Raw genomic sequence first — 20,078 nt, 5'->3', positions numbered from 1 at the left:
TATTTGTAAATTGGAACGATATACAGATTTCATACTGATCAGGATTAGTGAGAACGAAGACTCACTTAAATACAGATATAATTAGGAACATTGTAGAAGCATTCACAATTTCTATTACATATTACTAATATTATATGACGGCAGCGACCCCACTGTCTTAGGTCTTAAGGCATTTCCGAACCTATGAGTCAAAGACAAAAAGCTAGGGAAGAACCGACCCAAGATGGCGGAGTGGTTTTAAAATCTGTTCCTCTTTTTGGTTTAAGTTCTTCCCCCATTTCTATTATGTGATGATGTACATCTTTGCCAGCTATGCATTATCCCATAAACGGACTGACTTATGTGGCGAATATTAGAATGCCAGCACTGATCGGCTTGTTGGTTAGGGCATACCGAAAAACTCATTTCAGATTTAGAGGAACATAAAGAAACACAACCTTCAGTTCCTCTTGAGAGAACATACTTTCTTAAGATGGTGGAACACATTCGAAATCTGCTTTTCTGTTGAAGTCCATCCTCAATGTTTATGACATGATGACACTGATCACGTACATTCGCGCCATCCACACGTCACCCTCCAATCAGAGTAAATGATTTAAAAAGCAGCACATCAGAATCGGTGAGCTTTCTACATCAGGTGCCTTGAAATATGGATGAAGATACTGCCACATACAAGTAAGAATGCCGCTATCTCTGGAAAATTTCATGTAGTGAGCAAGTGATCCTTTTCTATCTTAGATCATGGGTATATCCTTGCTTTACTAGATAAATAGAAGATAACAGTGAAGATTGCAGGAATTATACCCTAAATTACTTCAACACATACTAAAGAAGTCTGAGAAATTGTAAGTATGTCAGCCACACCCTCCAAACAACTAAGCTCTCACTAATATATATGTAGACGATGCAGCATGTGATTGCTTTCTTTAAATAAAATAGCTTTTCACATCTTTGCAGTAATAAATGAAGACAAATATAAATTATCAAGGTCCCCGAATAAGAAATATTTTACATCTACCAGAGCAAAATACATAAAACATGAAAAGGACACTGCTTCATATGAGATTGGGTTTCTCTATATATACAGGTTTTGGAATCATTGATTACTAAAGGAATAAATTATATTCATCGAAGTAAAATAGCCATGTAGTCTCTATGCAGTAACAGCTGGTTGCTCAAAATGCTGGTGTATACCTAACTTATAAAATATTTTAATATATGTTTTATATATACCCCACAGGCACCATTAAAAAGACAGAAATAAATACAGGGACTCTGAATACCAAGCACTCTATAGAGCTTCCCAAGAGGGGTGTGTAGAAGTTTTAAAAAATCTTCCCTTCCTTCTACACTCAGATTGGACTTTTCGTCTAAACCACAGGTACTAAAGGATCAATGATCAACATATATGCATAAGTACGAAACACCCATGTATGCATAATTGAAAATTAGGCAATTTGCCTTTACATTTTGTTTTAGGTTTAAGTGAACTAAACATATCAAATGAACTAAACGAACTGCAGGCCAGAGAAATTTCATTGATTAATTCGTAATAAGCTCCATGTCGATAAAGAAATAGGTGACTATATGTAGATTGTTTCTCTACACATGGGGGTAGCATGCAGCACCATTCACCAAATGATGCCTTGATTAATGCGTGTTTAGTTCACAAGCAGCTTTTAATTCACATTCTTTAGGCCACTTTCTGTCACATGTATTCACACTGCACTGGGCACAAACTGGATTTTATCTAATAAAGCATGTTAAAACATTGGCTTTACCCCACATATTTTAAGTGTAGAATATGTTTTTAACTTTAAAAATTCTCTAAATCTCTACTTCTTATGTTAGTTCCACCAAATGGTACTTAACAACTTTACCAAAAATGATTTATCCTTAAACGTTTGAAAAATATTAAACATAATTTCAGGAAATTTAAATAACATAAGTGCATACAGATTTTGAGACCATCCACAACGTGCGTAGCTTCCATCTACCGCCAGCCTTCCCATTGTCTATGTGTTATCTGGATCTCCCTTCTGTACATATTGTGCATTGAAACAAATTGTCTAATCATTTGTATAAATTAATTGCACTGTTCTTTTGTGAATATATGACTATGCAGTATATTCCTTTGATGTATTGATAATTTTAACTATTTAAAACAAACAATTTAATATGGGCATGGTCTTTAACTGATAATATTGCACAATGTATTTTGTATAAACACTATTGCCATGTTTCCTGAAATTCTCCTAGGTATACCAAGTGGGCAGGGGCACTCGTCAAGGCTGTCCTCTGTCGCCTTTGTTATTTGTACTTGCACTGGAACCACTAGCCATTAAATTACGGACTGAAGCTGCACGAGTAGGTATTAGTCTGGGGAATTGTTTTAGATGCATGTTATTTGTTTAAAGTGCATAGTAGCACCTCCACATAGTAGGTGTTTGAAGCTGACGTAGCACCCGGTTGCCAATATAGCAACGCATATATGCGTCACGTATATTACTGATATCTTTTTTACCGTTAAAATGTTTGGATGCGCGGTTATTCCCTTTTAGGGAACACCACTACCTTTTCTTTCTTGGAATGATTTGGGGGACTGGCCGGCGAAGGGTGGGCCTAGCTAAACTTCAACTAGCAACAGACAAGGGCGGACTGGGGGCACCAGATTTACGAGCCTACTGCTACTCAAGCCAATTACAATGGCTGTCATACTGGTTGGCAAGTCGTAATCTACATGAGGTGGGCTATACCATACGTGACATTAACTGGGGAGTTTTACACACTTTGGTGCCACCCCGCTCGAAAATCCCGCAAAGTGCACCAACATTGCTACGTACTGCGCTTGTATACTGGCATAGGGTGGTTCAGTACATGCGCCAAAATATCCCATTCGCTGATAATGTACCCCTATTGGGGATTCCTACCCTCACTGGACTGATCACTACTCGATCTGTCCGCTGTTGGGCAGAGGAAGGTGTAACTACGGTAGGAGCATTATTCAATGACCTTATCCTCATGGATCATCCAAATTTTGTTACAGAAAATGGGGTCTCTGGCAACCTATACATGACACACGCTACTATCCTTGCATATGTAAAAAAAAACTGGGCCCCGAATAGAGAGGAACCCCAAACACATGATTTAATGCCAGCGATTCATCTAATGGGGAGGGAGAGTCACCTGATGAGGTGGCTATATCGGGCCATCAAAGCACAAGCCGGAATGTCTCTCCAGGCCCTGCGTGATAGGTGGTCTGAGGATGATGGGAAATAACTCACCGACAAGGAGTGGACCCTACTGCTGGAATATCCCATGAAAGTAACTCGCAATGCTAAGTTTAAATATATACAGTCTATGGCATTGCATAGGGCTTACCTTACTCCGCACCGGTTACAGCGCATATACCCGGAAACAGAGCATAGATGTCCCAGAGGCTAGAAAACGCTGACCTTCCACATATGCTGTGGTCTTGCCCCATGTTAGCCAAGTTCTGGGAGGGAGTGATCTAGGGCCTGGGCACCACTACTGGCATTCCCATGGATCAGACACTGAGTGGTTGCATACTTGGCACTCGCCGCCGTCTAAAGTCACAGATGGTACAAACCCGCTTCATTGATCTGGCGACACTGCTTGCCAAGAGCGCTATTACCATGCGGTGGAAGTCGGTGAAGGCCCCATCGGTCTATGTCTGGCATGAGGAGGTGGTACGCTGGGGGGGTGTGCGCTGAGAGTGCTGCTATTAGACGTGAGGAAGCCTGGGGCCTCCGTAAGACCCCAATATCAATGGAATGAGACATACTAATGGAGGCATTTAAGGCTCTGGACCCTGCGCCAGTTCCTAGGATAACTAATGAATAATGGGACCCTTATTGATTATTGTCAACTTTCACTCTTTAGCTGATTTCAGTCTTTGGCTCTGTGTCACATAGGGCTCAGCCAATTCCAATTCATACACATATCGCCTCTGGCATCGGGTGGACACGGTAACAGGATGCATCTATACGTGTTTTACTTGGGGTTGAGCCAAACAAATGTGGGAGGGGGTTTGGGTAGTTTAGTTGTTAGGTAGGTCTGTTTTTCTACCTCCACTTATATGAGACTTCATTATAAAATGTTACTGTGCGGCGATACATGTCTTATATGCCGTACGATGTAATGTAATGTACAATGATGCCTGTGATTTGCAGTTTTAGATTACATGTATAATGTAGGATGTTGATTACAATCTACTGGAAAAAATTGCACTATACGGATCCCTGTTCCTGTGATCTTGGGAAACAATGAAAAAACGTAATATAAATATGTTTTTAAAAAAAAGTCATGTTGTCCTGAAATTTGAAACTTTTTGATTATCATATACTTGTTTCTAGCCTTTTTTTCCCTTTCATGAGGATCCTTTGCATACCCATTGGTGACTTGTAGATCAGTAATGTGTCATCTGCAAATATCATTGCCAGCACTTTGCTATGCACTAATTTTGGTGCATCAATGTCCTTCTCCTTATTTAACACATCAACCAAAGCATTGATATACAAACAGAACAAGGTGGGTGCGAGCACGCATCCTTATCTGACACCTCTCTTTACTGCTAATGGTGTGGTGAGTTTACCATGTTTTCTGTACCCGATTTGGGCATAATTGCCTTCGTGTAAATGCCTGAACAGATTACACAAATAACAGGAACCCCTAAATCACTTAATACAGCCCATAATGCACCTCTGAGTACCAAATCCTATTCAGATTGTAATTCCACAAAAATTATATGGAGGCTGCCACCCTTTGTGGACACTGTTTTTCAATAAAGAAGTTGGGGGCATATTATCAAGCCTGGCGATAAAATTATCACCGCTTTAGCGGCAGAAAACTGCCGCTAAAACGCCGATAATGGGCTTGATAATATGCTCTATGGAATTCCAATTGAAGCCCATGTTAAATGTGAAGCACGTCTAACATGGGCTTCAATTGGAATTCCATAGGGCGTATTATCAAGCCCATTATCGCCGTTTTAGCGGCAGTTTTCTGCCGCTAAAGCGGCGATAATTTTATCGCCAGGCTTGATAATATGCCCCCTAGAGTCTAAATATTTGGTCAATTGTAGAGGTGTTTTTCCTAAAACCGGCTTGGAATGGGCTCAAGATTTTATGTTCATCCATCCAAGTCTGGAGACGGTCGAGCAGTACCCGAGCAAACACATTCCGTGATACATCAATTAAACTGATGGGTCTGTAATTAACGGGCAGGAGTGTTGAGCCCTTTTTATATACCTGGAAAATTTCAGCACCAGCCCATGCTTCAGGGATCACCATACCATGCAATATAGCATTAAATAAAACCCACAGATAGGGGCCCCATATTGTTGGTTCTGCACATAAGAGGTCCCCTGGTATCTTGTCTAGCCCAGGTGCTTTAGACCGGGCTATTTTGCTTATAGCACTGACTATTTCTGCCAGAGTTATCTTAGGGGATTCACTAGGGCTGTGGAGGCACCCTCTACCTACTGCGTAGTATAAAGGGTCTTGAAATGTCCCTTCCATGTGTCTGCCACTATGTTGGGTTCTATGGCCTGTGTCCCTTCGTTACAGCCTGTGTTGACTATATTTCAAAAGGCATTCATATCCTTAAATGATAGGTCCCTCTTTAAAGAGTCCCATTTATCTGTCTCCCAGGTTTCTTTTGCTTGAGTAATACTGTCTCTATATGGCACCCTCTTTATTTTGATTTGAATTCTGTCCTTGGCTTTAATTGCAGCTAACAGATCCATTTTGGCGTTCCGGCAACTTTCATCAAACCAGAAAAGCTTAACCTTTTTTTGCCCCCGGGCCTTAATGGAAAAAATATGTTGGCCAGATTAGAAGTCAACACTTTGTGGGTCTCTGCAACTCCCGGGAGGCAAGAGTACCAATCTAGTAATAAACTTTTCCATTTCCAATAGGGTCAGTATAACCGTTTTGTATAAAGATGCCACTTTATCAGGAGACTGTTGGATTACAGGCCACCGTATTCTTCTCCTATTGCTATTGCTTATTAATCCAATGTCTGGTGGCTTTTTTAAGACAGAATTCTTCCCAGGGATCAGTAACTCCACCCCCACTGTCAGGGCATTGTGATCACTGTCATGTCGAGGTAAGACAGCAATGTCAACAATCGTGTGCCACAGCCTGGTTTCTACCAGGATGAAGTCTAATGTGGAGGTTTGCCCAACTCTATTAAAGGTATGCTTCCCTGGAGAATCCGATTTTATGCGACTATTACAGGCTCCTAGAGATTGGTTTAAGGTGAGAGATTTGATCCGAAGAGCCAATGGGGTCCAAGCCCTGGTTGGTGGAATGTTTGGCTCAGGGATTATCCTGAACAGATCTTATTTACAAGGGGTTCCACCATTGAGATCAATCGGAGGCTCAAATTGGCAATTAAAATCACCACCAATGACCATCAGGGCATTTTTTGTAATGTTGGGAATAAAATCAGCTAATTGTTCAATAGTCCGAGATTCTAGACTATTACTTACAGGCCTAGAATAGATGTTAACCAGTGCTATTTTAACCTTTGATGTAAAAGCAAGTAAGATGCACTGGACATTGTTAGATTAAGACTCCAGCTGCTTGACTGTGCAACCCAGATGTGTACCTACCCAAATACAGAGACCCCAAGATGGCCTGCCATTCCCTCTGGTGGTAGCATCTATTGGAAATGACGCAAATCCTAACCACAGAGCAGCCTCCCCAGCCCAAGTTTCCTGAAGCATACACACATCCTATTGGTCTACAAATGTCCCCCAGTCAGAGCAATACAGTTTGTTTCTCAGACCAGCAACATTCCAGGATAGAACCTTCAGTGTAGTTAATTCTTTACAATTTCCTGGGTTAGCTGTCTGAGTATCAGTGTTGGGGAGCAAGATTTCCCTCTAGGGTCGCCTGCACTGTGCTCCAGGGGTCTTGTTTGAGCTCCACTATTGTGTACAATGTTTACTGGAGAGCTAGCTTAAAGCTGTGGGTTAGCTGGTTGGAATATCATTCAAAGACTGCCTCACAATGATAGACCCTTTCCTGATTGCTCTGTTGTCCCAGACCAAATATTTAGCTTCAGGATGCACCTTTGCTCCTTCATCTTCCTGTCCATATGTAGTTCTTAGACAGTACAACCCCCTAATAGGGATGTCCCTCTCTTTGGGGGGCCCTTGAAAATTGGTCACCTCTTCGGAGTTATGTGGTTCTATGAGTCAGTCTACTTCTTCTAGCACCCCAAATCTATTATCTGTAGGCAGATTGTACAGCAAGGGCCCGTGTCGTTGGTGCCACAGTCCTAGTTGCTGTCAGTTTTGGGTCCACATACCCTGTCCTAGGCTATTGTACACCCTGGTTGGCAATGCTTGGCATGAATTATAAAAATAACCAAGTGGCAGGTATCTTATCACCATAACTGTATCCTGTCTATAATGATTCATGCGCAAGAGGCTATGGACAATCATTGGATTTTTTTAAGTTAACCACTATACAGTCAGCCTCTACATCTTTTGGTCTATTACCCACCCAACTGACTCTACGTGTCATGAGAATCTCACCTACACTTTCATAAACAACGCTTTGCCTGGCCAGCCAAAACAGGCATTTTTCTTTAGTTCAAGATCAGTTTCCCTCTGACCTGTTTTTAGCTCAGGTACACCTGCTAATACAATAACATATGGGGATGATGCGGGGGTAAATGAATAGTTGGTAAAACACCCCCTTAACCCTTACGTCTAAACTAGTTTTGATTCCAAATCCCTCCGTCCTATACCTGGGCCCATGCATATGTGTTTTATCTTTCTTAGTTGCCATGTTTAAATAGCCTGGGTCACCAATCCTTGCCTCGCGATTAGCACTACCAATATCGGGTGGCGGGATGGAGTTTTGGTCATGTGGTAGTTCTGGCCTTGATGCAGATGTTGCAAAGACATTAGCTGTCTGGCAGCTAGCATCTGTCCCCCCACCTAAAGTTGAGGCGGGCCTGCCAGTTCTATTTTCATACAGTTCAACCAGCTTGTCTACACGAGTAACCAAAGATCTAAGCTCATCTTTCACAATTGATCTGATCTGGACCTGTAAGTCCACTACCAGGTTTGCCACCTATGCCAGATAGTCCATGTACATGCGTGCACTACAAGTATGACTCATGTTCAGGTCCTGTTCATCCAGGCACTCCGAGTTTTAAGAAGTCCCGTCATTAAACTTCTTACGTTTCTCCCCCACCCTGGTCGTTTGTTTAGATTTTCCACTTTTAGCAGGGCCTGGAATAACACCCCCCTTCCGCATGTGCATTTTAGGTACGTTTCTCTCCTTTGAGCATTTGGCATGCGGGGTCAAAGTGGAGTTAGTTTCCAAAACGCGGGTATCTACGGGGCAATCCAGGCCAATCAGAGAACAGTGAAGATCTGGGGTTAGTGACAGCTGTCTTTCAGCAAGTTTTATTTCAGTTGCCAGCCCACTGATAGCCCTCTGTAACATCCTATCAATTGAGGTCGGTGGCAGGGATGAAGACAGTGGCTGAGGCTGAACTTGCTGTTTGCCATGGCATGTCCGTTTCCCCATTGTTACTTGGTAATTATTATTTGCAATGATCAAAATCAAGTGATCTCTCACTGCTAGCCAACAAGTGGCACGACCAAGATATAAGAAAAGAGGGGACAAAGTACAATAACTGGGAAACAGTATACTTTGTACAAAGACAGTGCTAAAAATAGTTACTAGTGTTATACTGACCCGTGCTGTCACCCTTGGATACAGGAGATGCCTGAGGTAATCCTCAGCAGCTTTGGACGATGTGTGGGAATGTAAGGTCCAAACAACAAGCTTAAAACTGGCCAAGAACCAAGGGGGGTGGCTCAGCTCAGCCTCCTCCAGTCACTGACGGGCATGGATGGGACTGCAAGCCTAACTTTAAGCGCCTTCGGGCGCGTGGAGATGGAGTCGGCACACAGCAAAGGAGCCGGGGGTCTATAGTCCTCCCTGGGCACTTTGAAAACGGGTCTCACGCAGCGGGACTGCAAGCCTAACTTAAAGTGCCTCCGGGCGAGAGGAGATGGAGTCGGCACACAGTAAAGTAGCCTGGGGGCTGTATTCCTCCCCGGGCACGTATTATTTCCTATAGTGTTCAATTTTAAGGCACTGCCTTCATTATTTTTTATTGGATGGTATTGCTGTATCTGCGGTAGGCCAGGAGTGGCACTGGACTTACTGTTCTTCTGAGCTGGAGTACACTTATTACATTTTTTAGTCCTTTTTGGCTGTTCTAAATTTAGAATTGCAGTTTGTCAATAGCAATCAACATACCTTTTAGTGGGTGAAAGCCTTTTCTACCCTATATCTCTAATCACTCCTCCATAAACCCCTTCTATTTAGAGGTAACTAGTCCCCCTTTTCAAGCCTCTCTGCCAGTCCCTCCCACATTTGCTACTAAGTGGTAAATTTACAAGTGTGAGGTTTTCCCAATGGAAAAGATAAGAGAGGTTGAGGTAAAGATTTATACACACAGATTAATGAAATGCATATTGCAGTAAATAAGAAGCACCACTGTAGTATTCCAATACAATTTGTGAAGCTGGTGTTACTATTTATAGCTATGAGATCTGGGGAATTTATTTTACCTACATTGGAGTCAACTGGTTTTATTGTAAAATTAGTATCACTGTATATCCAGAAGGGGTATAGTATTTATATAGAGCACTCTATAATTTATCCAGCCGCGGGAGGTCGTATAACAAGTTAGTATGGAGGAGTCTCGTTCGTTATCGAAATTAACCAGACAAATCGCTCCACCAACTAAGAACGGCCATGCACCACCACCCACAGAATCGAGGAAGAGCTATCAATCTGTCAATCCTTGCAATGTCCGGGCTGGGTGAGGTTTCCCGTGTTAACTAGTTACGGGATCCCCAGCTGTTGGATACATTGGATAATGTACCTTTGTGTTGAAAAATTGGATTGAATAATGCATTCGGAATTGGCTTTCCAATTAAACAAGACTCCCTTGAGATTTTCTTGGTTGGATACACAGAGAATGGACTATATAAGAGCGCACTGCTTGGAACGCTATCATTATTTGGATGAATCACACGCTCCTTTCATATAGATTGTAATAATTATACATTCAATATACATGGCCTCCCAAACCATTCGTATAGGTTTGGGGGACTGGAGTAGTCCAAATTGTCACACTTGTAGGAGTGTGATCGTTAGTAGTTGTGTTGTTACTGCCATTGGCAGCATGGCAGGGGCAATGTGTGGTACAAGCTGTAGTGGCCTCCAGAGAAGAGCCCTGGCGCTTTTGTATTTTGCAAATCAAGCAATGGTTATGACTGTTATAAATGAAACAAACCTACATGCATATAAACCACTCATCTAGAAGCAAAGATGGGTACTTCATCAAAAACATATATGTTTGTCCTTCTCAATAACAACGCTTAGATTTCTAAGAAAGAAGTCAAGAAAATGATTGGATAGCACAAACTTATAAATATCAGACAAAATGTTTTGCATCGTACCATATCTTACCTATCATGATTTGCAACTGTATCTACTATACCTTACCTGTCGTACCTACCCACAATACACAAGCTGTCTATCATAACTACTACTTATCATACCTAACCTATCATTCCTACATACCATACCAACCTATCATATTCAACCTACTTTACCTTAACTACCATATGTTTCATAGCTACATACCTAACGTACTCACCATACCTAAGATACCTAACCTGTCATACATACCTACTATATCTACCAAACCCACAAAATGTACCTACCATACTTAACCTACTATACCTGCCACCATACTTAAACTAACATAATCTACCTACGATAGCTCACTTACCTCACCTTCCATCTCTATCATGCCTAATCTCTCACACCTAGCCTACTTAACATGTTGAACCTATCCAACCCTATGCACCATACCTGTTACCATGCCTACCTGCCATAAATACAATCCCTACCCTACTGTAATGTTTCCTAACCTACAGCACCTAACTTTCCACACCTACCATAGCTAGAGTACCATACCTACCTGCCTACCTAACATATTTACCTATCATAGTTAGTCTACCTGCCATATATAACCTACCTAGCAAACTTAACCTTCCATAACAACCACACCAAAACGACCGTAACTTGCATGCCTCTACTTCTGCAATGTGTTTATCTCACACCGGTGCTGAGGTGGAAGCTTTGTGAAGAAGGGGCACATGAGATCTCTAGCAAGGGCTTAAGGTACCACAGCGTGCTACAGAAACCCCTTGTGTCTAACTTGAGGGGCACCTAGTAATGGCCTACAACACTACAGCCTGCATTGGGAAAGTGGTGTTTGCAACTATTGAAGTGCATGAAAAAGTGAATGCCATTGCTTCTTGAAAAGAGACTTTTTGGCTTTGCCAATGCCTATTTTTCTGGGGACAGAAATCTCACCTGAGAACCTCTGATCCAATGGAGGATGCATACTGTTTGGGGGTCATATGGTTGGGTATTGTAGAAGTAGCCTTTGTTTCAAAAACTCATCATTCACAAGAATGTTTGTGAATTACTCACCATCATTTTGTAATATCCTTCCCAGCCTTCAATTCTTAGCTCAGAGTAGTGCAGAGATTAAGTGGGGGCAAGAGGCATGGAGGCCAAGTGTCTTCTTTGCATATGGAGCACCTCCAGCCAGTTACGGGTTAGTAGCCAATTGCACTGAATGATGAGATGTTTGAGCCAAAATATACAACATTAAAATAAAAACTGCAAATTGAAGAATGCAACATGGCTAAAAACAGCTAAACTGTGCTGAAGGTTGTGCATAGCCTTTGGCTCTTTAGCAGTTATGGGGAGTGGGTAGTGTTGGAATGAAGAAAATAAACTCTCCCCGATCCCATACATTGTGGGTCTGTGTGCTGCAGAAAGGGGATGGAGTTATATGGAGTGGAGTTTGCAGTTTACTTATACATTTAGTTTTTTAAACTTAAAAACTGTGCTGCCAAAGAAAATTGTCATGAAAGACAACCGTTAGAGGATATTATTTCTAGCTGGCTTTATAAGTCTCAGACTTCATTCTAATATCTTACAGGGATAAGACACAGGCTGCAGAAAACGTGTGCACCCTGCAAGTGCCTGCCTATAATAGCTGTAAAATAACTGTTGTGCCAACTCACTTGTTGAAGAGGTCAGATGTCTCTCTCTCTCTCTCTCTCTCTCTCTCTCTCTCTCTCTCTCTCTCTCTCTCTCTCTCTCTCTATATATATATATATATATATATATATATATATATATATATATGTGTGTGTGTGTGTGTGTGTGTGTAGTATCTGACATTCTTACAGTTCATGCATATCTCTTGCATATTAAGCTTGCCAGGAAGAAGCTTGAACAAATAGAGTTCTAATGGCCCTTTAAATGAGGCATTTACATTGGGACCAGCAGGAATTGAAAATAAGAGACCTCTCTCAACCCCTTCAGGTTTCTCCTATGAAGGTAAAGCACAATGAATGTGTCCCGCTGTCTGCAATTGCAGTGGGGTTCAGCACATTACACTTGGTTTGGCTTGGATTCAGGATCCACCTCTGTAATAGCTGCCAAATCCAGGACCTGACTGGATCCCCCTTTTAGGCAGCACTAAAAGAGGGTGCAGCCTAGTTAAGGAATGCTTGAGCCCAAGGTGGCCTGACAGAATGTCCATCCCAGGTTGAAGTGGTGACTACTTTAGGTCTGTTGAAGTCCTCTCCGAGAGTGTGCGACTCTTTTCTCCTCAGCGCAGTACTACTTCAGGTACTCTGGTTGCTCACTGGAGACCATTGGATGTAGTCAGGATTCTTTAACTTCCTGATACTTCTAGGTGCTTTGTCAGTGGAGCGAAACTCACACAGAATAAAGTTCCAAGGCATCCTACTGACACGGATGCATAGGCTTACTCTCACACTGCAGGATAAGCCAGTACTTCTGGGTCTGACCCTCAGGTAAAGTGGCGAAAGTTGTTCACTCTGAGTGAAAAGTTTTGGTTCATCCGGCTTCAGCTCCTTCACAGCCTCTCTTCTTCTGAGTTGCAGCTTCCTTCTGCAAAAGCTTCTTCCATGTCCCTCCTGAGAAGTCATTCAGAGCTTCTTTTCATAGCAGGTTCATGGCAGCCTTTTCATATCAGACTAGTAGAATGCCACAAGTCCAGAACCGGCATGGGAGGTTGGCAGTAAGTATCTGGAGCACAGTGTTTCTCAGTCACCACTGGTGGGGACCCCCAAATTATTTTATGAAAAGCTTGCTACCCTGGCTCGAAGTATCTGTCCCATCTTTATACTAAAGTTTCAGGTAGCATTTATACATTCCAATACTCAGCTCCTAGACAAATCGTTTGGCAGTTCTTCCTTTTGATTATTCCACTCAGACCGGTCCAACCATAATCTTTGTTTTCAAGTGACTGCAGGAAGGTAGGGTAGAGTTGGGAGTCTCCTGTTAATGGAGTCGAAAAACAGAGGCTGTCCCACCTAATTACCTACTAATATGTGGGTGCAGCCCTTCCACTGAATAATAGGGCAGTATAGGATGGGGGAAATGCCCTAAACTTCTAAGGGCCCTCTGTGTCCTCTATTTCTCAACTTACTGATCTACTGCTGTACAAATGCTTTGTAGAGTCCTGCAAGGAAGCTTCCTTCGGCCCAATGCAATTTTTTGAAAACACTGAGTGTATCTTCTCCCTCCAAAATGAACCATTTTCCCCAATTTGGATATTGTGGCTTGTGTTTTAAAACATTAAGTGCAGTTGTATATATAGGCTTATTTTGGTGGTAATGTATCAGATGATTATGTTGGCCAACGCCGATGATAACTCCCATTGCCAAAAGAACCAGAATGTTGAATTTTTTCATTATGCAATACATTTTATTTATGCTTCATTCTCTGTGTTTTTATATTGTGCAAAAAAGGTTAAGAACCCAGTACTGTGTGTCCTGGTGCTAACAATGATTGACAAAGTCCGAAGGAAAGGGTAGCAAATGGGAAGAGAGATCAGCCTTACATCCAGAGTTTCAGAGCTTTTCGGGAATGTGATGGAGAGATTCAGAGCGTGGATGGATAGGGACAAGGTTGAATATTGAAATGCTTCAGGACTAGATAAGAAAAGGCATGCTCTCCTGGGGGAGTGTGTCTAATGTGAGGGTGTTGCAAAGTCATCCTGTACCCTGGAGGAGTGTGGCTGTGGAGGAGTGTGGCTCAATGGTTAGAGCGGCAGACCCTGAAGCAGAGTTCTGACCAGGGTTCGATTCCCGCCTCGGCGGGGCTCGGGCTCAATTTCCTCGGACCTGTCTATTCTCGCCTCGGTGCCTATTCTAATCACGGGTCCCACGCTGCAACTCTGGGCAATAGCTTGCTTAGCCTCCACACCGGCCCCAACAGCGCTAAGGATGCCTGGCTTCACCATGGGGGTGCCCAGGAGTGGACACCTCACAGGGAAAGCCAGGAGGGGTTCCACAGCGGTATGAGTATCAGCGCCAGGAAACCGCAAAGGTGACACCGCAAGGTGGCCGTCTGGTGACAGTGCGCTCTATAAGTACCTTGACATTTACATTTACATTTGGGCACCCCCAACTTTTTGCTGACTAACTGACTCTGACTGACCCTGGGCTTTGCCTAACTAGGCCCAGGGCCAGTGCTATGCTGAAAGAGACACATTAGAATACAGTTAAAAGACTTACATACACTAGGGTACACAATAGTATGGTGGGGTACCCCTGTGATTAGCATGACCTACCCTCTAAGCCCCTAGTATATAATAGGGCAGGGGGATTGAAACTACCTAAAAGTCCCTAGTACCCTAGGGCATGGCAGTTTAGAGGCCAGCAGCTATTTTTGCACTTCCATGTGTGCACTGCTGAAGCCTGAGGTCAGTTTAAAAGCAGCCCTGGGTGCCAGGACAGTTTTTAAAAAGTAAATTGTGCCCAAGTTCGACAATGTTTTGGCATATTAGGAACCCCTAGGGTCTCCCCTAGGTGTCCCAGGGGCGGGGGGTCAGATATTTATAAGGTACGCCCTTATAAAATGAGTTTTTTTATGCCCTGGGTTAAGTTAAATTTCCCATTTCACTCCCCACATTGTGGTAAAGTGCTTCTCAAATTCGACGTTGGTGCTAGGAGCACTGTGGAGGGAGGATCTGCAATATGTCTACAGATTCAGGACCCCTAAAGTCTCCCCTAGTGGCACATGGGGTGGGGGTCCTGTAGAAAACAATGAAGTACTTATAAAATATGTTTTTGTAAGCCCTAGTGCTGGAAAAATGGCCCAAGTCATTTTTCCCATTGCAAATCCCCTGCTACATAGGTTAACATGGTAGGAAGGTATTGATTAATAACTCTTGATAGGAGAGGGCTAGAAGTACCATTCAAAGACTTCCCCGAATAGTATTAATAAATTCAACAATATGATATTGTTGAATTTCTCCTAAAGTGTACATACAAGAAGTTATAAGACTTTCTTGTTTGTAAGTCCAGATTCAGCCTTCCAGTGGTCTGCCCTGATTGGTCAGAGTTAAGTGGATTCGCCAGGCTGCCTTGAAGAGGTGATAAAGATCCCCTGGGGTCAACCAGCTCTGCTGGCAGGTCAGTGTGTTGTTCCATAGGAATGCCAGGCCAGGGGAGGAGTCGTAAACTATGTCCTTCAAAGAGAAGGGAAGAGAACAGTGTAATTTACAACTCTGAACTTTCCACCTTAGGCAGATGGTAGGATTAAAGGAAGGTAGGAGCATATGCAAGGGGGGAGAGTCTAAGTAAATTAGCCATCCTAGGAGTGTGTTTAGCCAGCTCTTACCTCCTTGCTGTAAAATCAGCCATTTTGGATTTGGAAGATGTGATGCACTCTGGGACAAAATAATGCCACACTCTGCATGATGTGGTCATATCTTTGAGGAGTTACCCTGCTCCCATTGGTCAGGAGTGACATCCTGCCTGACCCAGAGAACTTGGAATAAGTATCTGAGAGGGGCAGAGCCCTCCAGATCTGCTGCTTGAAACTTACTGAAGCAAGACATTGCCACGCTGAGAAGATTGCTGTGCAAAGATTTGTAAGGCCTGACCTCTGAAAACTGCACCATCTGAAACTACAACCCTGTGGATAATTTTGCTGAAAAAGAACTAAAGAGTGGACTCCCTGAAAGCTACGGGTTAAAAGAGCCCATCTGGAACACCACCACCTAAATCAGCCCCTTGGAGAACCACCAGTGGATTTGTAAAGGTTTTGTATCAGTGGATTGTGGGAACTGAAGTCCTCAACTTTCAAGGACCATCTTGGAGCTTCCAGACCCTTGGAGTGAGTTTGAGACACTTTGGGACCCCTTGAGGAACTTCAGGAAGAAGTTCAAGAAGTTTGGAGAACTCTCGAGCAACTTTGGAAAAAAGCGACACAGAGGGACCGACTCAACCTGGCCAGCCAGGCCGCCTGCCTTCAACCGCAAGCCGGCCAAGCCATCCAGGTTTGTCCCTCTAAAAGCTCCATCGGTCCAACTTCCAGAGTTTGACCGGAACTAGAATAAATCTGAAGCGGGCAAACCCTCACCAGATCCGGCTACATGAAGAACATTGAGAGACCCCGCGAGAAAAAGCTCCAGAAAAGTTTCTAAGCCCGCTCATAGAAAAGGTGACCAGGAGCAACTGAGAACGCCAAGCCGCCTGCCTTCCATCACGCGTCGGCATGGATTCCTGGGATGCCCCGCTGAAGCGTTAAAGAAAACGTTTCTAAGTCCGCACCAGGGAAGTTGACCGGGAGCTAGTCGAAAGGCAATCCGGTGAACCCTCACCGAATCCAGACTGGCTGGGAGATTCGAGGGACCTCGGGGAGAAAAGCTCCAGAAAAGTTTCTAAGTGTGAAGGTAGAAACTGAGACCGTGATCTGCAGCGAACTGTTGCCGCCCAGGGCTCCATCGCGGTCGGCCTGAAACTTTGACTTTGACCCGGTCTATCGCGAGCAGGTATCCCAATATGGTGTTATAGTCTTCTAAGTGCTATATTTTGCTAAATCTTTGAAAATTCATATCTCCGGTTCCCTACATTGGATTTTTGTCGTTTTGGTGTCATGTTAAAGATAAACATATTTCCTATTCTTAAAAAATGGTATTGGATTTTTATTATTTGTTGTGTCTTAATTATTTACTGAATTAATGTTTTTAGATGCTTTACATACAAGTCTTTGAAGTTAAGCCTGCCTTCTCTCAGCCAAGCTACCAAGGGTTGAGCATAGGAATAATTTTCTAAGACCTATGCTGACCCTACCATGTGTTAGTGGCCTTATTGCCAGTGGCAGACCTACATTTGCCCTGACCAATAACCCACTTTCCAACAGAGAGGTACTGGCTAGATAGGCTTCTGCTGAGTCAAGGAATGTCCTCGAACACAGTGAGAAATTCTTGTAAGCAGAAAGATAGGACCAACATTATGAAGTGTCCCGTGACACGTACAGAGAGATTTAAAGATGGATCTGTTTTTCGAGCGGAAGCCAATTAATTGTTTTGGGGTGAGTGGAAATGGGGCAACTAGAAGGCAGCCTGAGAAGAAGCCTGGTTACAAGATGTTGAATGAGGTGAAACCACTGAAGTACATGTTTCGGGAGAGCAAGATGTAAGGAACTGTGGTACTCTATACAAGATAAAATAGTGTTGTAAACCACAGCTATGCGGGATTCCAAGAGCAAAAGCGGAAAAACTTTAAAAAGCATATGTATGACGATGTAAGGGTGTTGATCTGCTTAGTAAGGTGAGAGTCAACAATAATGGGCAGATTTTTTGCTGACTCAGTGGGCATAGGTGCTGTTTCCGATTTCGAAAGCCACCAAATCAGAAGTCACAGTGTGGGTGAGCGGCGAGCCATTGAAGAGGAACACCTCAGTCTTGCCAGCATTCAGTTTAAGCACGCAGGACTTACTCCAGGCAGATACATTTGAGAGACACAAACTAAAGCTGCAGGAGATGATGGAAGAACTTTCCAAAAGAATATCAGAGTATCTCCTGCTTGTGACAGGAGTGGAACTCCATGACTTCTCGAGCATCCAGAAGAGTCAGATAAATGTCAAAATGTATGGGACAAAGGGATGTGGCCTGAAGAATGCCACAGATTAAATGCCTCAGGGGAGAGCAGAATGGTGGGAGAAAGGCAGATGGAGAGTTTAAGAAAAGAGAAAGACAAGAGCCTTCCCAGAGACTCCTACAGAATGTAACTATTGCAAAAGAATAAAGTGGGCAACAGTATCAAATGCGACACACAAGTCTGTGGCGTAACGACCAGAGCTGCCAACTTTGGAACTGGAGAACCAGATTTGAGTCTCGGCGTCAGCTCAGCGTCCTGGGTTTTCTGCGCAAATCACTTAATTTCCCCATGCCTTCCAAAAATGTATGTGTCCTTGTGTAGAGTGACTGGTGACAGTGGAGGGGGCTTAGGGCGCAAGCGCAAATATTAATATTAAAAAACGTACCTGATCCGACGTCCTCCTCTGTGAACCTATTCACAGAAACTGGATGCAGTGGGAGCACCAAACCTGGCGCTGCTCTCATGCTGTGAGAGCAGCACCCTAATTTGAGGAAGCGGCCTCACTCGCCACTCCCGAGAACACTGGTGCCCTGCACTTACTCTAACCCAACTGTCTTAAGACAGCTGGGTTAGAGGTTTCTAAGTGTTCATGTGTGGCTGGCCATTGCAAGACGGCCAGCCAAAGGGACATGCGCACTTTGAAAAGTTCGCAAACAGCCCACCCTCCTCCCTGCTCTTGTTATTCAGGAGCAGCCCCGCCCCCGTCCTGAATTTCGGTTTAGGACAGATGGATGAAAAATAAAATGGTAACAAATTCCCATTCAGTTTGTCATCTTTGGGGGTATTTTAAGTGGGCCGTAGCTCCCCCGCTCCAACGGAGGAGCCGCCCCTGACTGGTGCTCATGTAAAGCGCTCCAATACCTTCGGGTCAAGTTTGCGCTATATAAAACTGGAAGAAACAAAAATCCAGATTCAGAGCTGCACTTTCCTCACTATTAAACAGCGTGAAAATATCATCAGTCGCTGCATAAGGGTAACCCCCGTACTGTGCAGAGGGCAGCGTTCTATCTTAGCATAATCAAAAATGTTGTTTGCTTCAATAAATGAATGCAATTGTTCATTAACTTCCCTTTCCAGTGTCTTACAAGGAAAAGGAGAAGAGATGTAGACAGAAAGTTGCTGAGAATATCTGGATCAGCAGATGGTTTCTTTTAAAGAGGGAACAACATGCATATCTTCCATTGACTGGGGACTGCTTATCGCAAAGAGATTGAAGTACAGGGCCTATGGTACCCTTCACGTTAGTAAAGATATAGGAAGAACATAGGTATTTAGGGGAGCCCGATTTAATAGCGACAGCATTAGAAATAACAGTGTCTAAAGAGAACAGAGTAGAACTGGAAAGAGTTAACCGGAGTTTGGCAGTCTTCACAGGCCCAACACTACCCTGCGGGCTAGAATCAATTAGGTTAAAGGTTGGAAACATTTTTGACATTTTTTCTTCATAAACATTTGACAGAGTTCTTCGGAACAGTAGACAGTGGTGTGTTTTAAATTGCAGTTTATGGAAGAGGCACTTGACTACTTTAAAAATGCCTTAGAGCACGTGCCTGCTGTGGCTCTGAAGGAAGCACGGTAATTAGTGCAAACCTTCATCGGTATAAATGCCAACACAGTGCTGGAGACCACCCGGGGGAGGATGTCCTGTAGGCCGAGTCCTACAACTCTTGCATCGAGTGAATAGATTGAATAACCTTAAAAATATGTGGCTTAACATGAATATAAGAATAACCAATGTCAGGCTTCTGAACCTCTTCAAACAACATCCCCACTTGTGGCCCCAGCAGACTCCTCTGTTTTGTAGCCCCCCTGCCTAATTACCAATCCAACGAGCAAACATGGAGACGGGACTCAGACCATTCTTTGGGCAACCCCCAGACTCTGGAACCTGTGCCTCTGGGACAGGAACACACTGACCTTCCTGTCCCTCAAGACGGCCCTCAAAACCTTCCCTGTCTCCTACCCTGTTTACCCTGTTGCCAGACAACATCCCAGCATGGCC

General features: G+C 43.5%; 1 protein-coding gene across 2 annotated transcripts in view; it reads left to right on the top strand.

Annotated features, from left to right (window-relative positions):
• Positions 1–20,078, top strand: part of LOC146860859 (interferon regulatory factor 3-like) — a 147,383-nt gene that overhangs the window by 12,524 nt on the left and 114,781 nt on the right. The gene's annotated exons all lie outside the window — the stretch shown is intronic.

Source organism: Triturus cristatus, chromosome 3_1 (assembly GCF_964204655.1).
Source record: "Triturus cristatus chromosome 3_1, aTriCri1.1, whole genome shotgun sequence".
Lineage (NCBI taxonomy): Eukaryota > Metazoa > Chordata > Amphibia > Caudata > Salamandridae > Triturus > Triturus cristatus.
This window is presented reverse-complemented; position numbering and strand designations above follow the sequence as displayed.